General features: G+C 36.9%; 1 protein-coding gene across 2 annotated transcripts in view; it reads left to right on the forward strand.

Moving 5' to 3' along the window:
• The window catches only part of Gfod2 (glucose-fructose oxidoreductase domain containing 2), a 64,861-nt gene that overhangs the window by 15,707 nt on the left and 47,556 nt on the right, over positions 1-1,598 (forward strand). The gene's annotated exons all lie outside the window — the stretch shown is intronic.

Here is a 1,598-nt window from a genome sequence, read left to right on the forward strand (position 1 = left end):
AAAAAAAAAAAAAAAAAAAAAAAAAAATTCAATTTTTAATCATTGCAAGTAGTTGTTTAAGGACATAGAACAACTCATTCACTTTGCAAATTCAGGCTTATAATTAAATTAAATGGTTACATGTGAATGAAAACTCTCTTTTCCCTAGAACAAAAAAAATTCTACAAGCTTAATTTGAGAGAGTCTGGGCTTGATGGCATGCACCTATAATCCCAGCACTTGGGAAGCTGAAAAACAGGAAAGATCACTACTAGTCTGACTGAGTCCAATTGATCTACATAGTGAGAACCTGTAGACCCTGTACTGAACACAAAATAAATGAATACATAAAAATTAAAAATAAAATAACATAAATTTGAGAGATACCAGTATGGAGATAATGGTTGGGGCCAAGAGAACAAGTTTTTTGAACAAGTAATGTCAGGTTAAGTCCTAGTGATCTAGTTAGTCTCAGCACTTGCTAAGGCTACATAAAGATACTTTTCACAAGGTGTAGCAGCACATGTCTGTAATTCCAGCACTTGAGAGGCCAAGGCACGAGGACTGTGATTTTTTTTTTTTTTCTTTTCTATTTTTGGCGGAACTGGGGATTGAACTCAGGCCCTTGTGCTTGCCAGGGAAATGCTTATTCTACTGAGCCATCTCCCCAGCGCCCCCCTTTTTTTCTTTTATTAATTTTATTGAGAAACAAACAGCAATGAGACAGGTTCAAAACTGATTAGTAGAACAGTTTCAATAATTAATACATTGCACACTGTTGTCTTCATAGTGGTTATTCATAGTACAAAATGCAGACATAATAGCTTGTCCAAACACTATTAGTACAAATCTTTCTTCTCACTGAATTAAGATAAAGTAGCTGTAGATATCTATCCTATTTTGTACATACAGATACAAAATGGTCCTTCATTTGTATCCCCTTTTTTGTTTAGTTTTGTCAGAGATGGGTATTCCAATGCCATTTAAATATTGTAGGTGCGTGAATTAAGCAAAAATTATCCAATATAGAGGACTGTGAGTTTGAGGTCGGCCTCAAGCTATACAGTGAGACTCTGTCTCATATATATATGAGATAGCTCAGTAGAATAAGTGCTTGCCTGGCATACACAAGCGCCTGAGTTCAATCCCTGGTTCTACAAAAAACCAAAACAAAACAGAGGTATAATTTACATACAATTAGGTGCACAGATCTGAAGTATGCAGAGGTTTTTTTGTTTGTTTGTTTGTTTTCTTCTTTTTTTGTTTTTTTGGTCTTTTATGAGACATGGTGTCACTGTGCAGTTCAGGCTAACCTTGGGTCACTTTGTAGCCCAGGCTGATCTCGAATTTGCAGTGATCCTCCTGTCTCAGCTTCCCAAGTGCTGAGATTACAGGGATGCGTCACCATACCCAGCTTCCCAGTTTGATGAATTTTGACAGTTTTTTTCACCATGGAACCATAGCACCAGTCAAGAAATAGAACATTTCCATCACTGTATCATGTTCCTTTCTGGTTAAACCCCCTACTACTTAAATCTCCATCACCACCACTTCTATCTTTGGCCACTGTCACTGTAAGTCTCCTACCTTTCTCTCTCTCTCTCTCTCTCTCTCTCTCT

Source organism: Octodon degus, unplaced genomic scaffold (assembly GCF_000260255.1).
Source record: "Octodon degus isolate 3935 unplaced genomic scaffold, OctDeg1.0 scaffold00011, whole genome shotgun sequence".
Taxonomy (NCBI): domain Eukaryota; kingdom Metazoa; phylum Chordata; class Mammalia; order Rodentia; family Octodontidae; genus Octodon; species Octodon degus.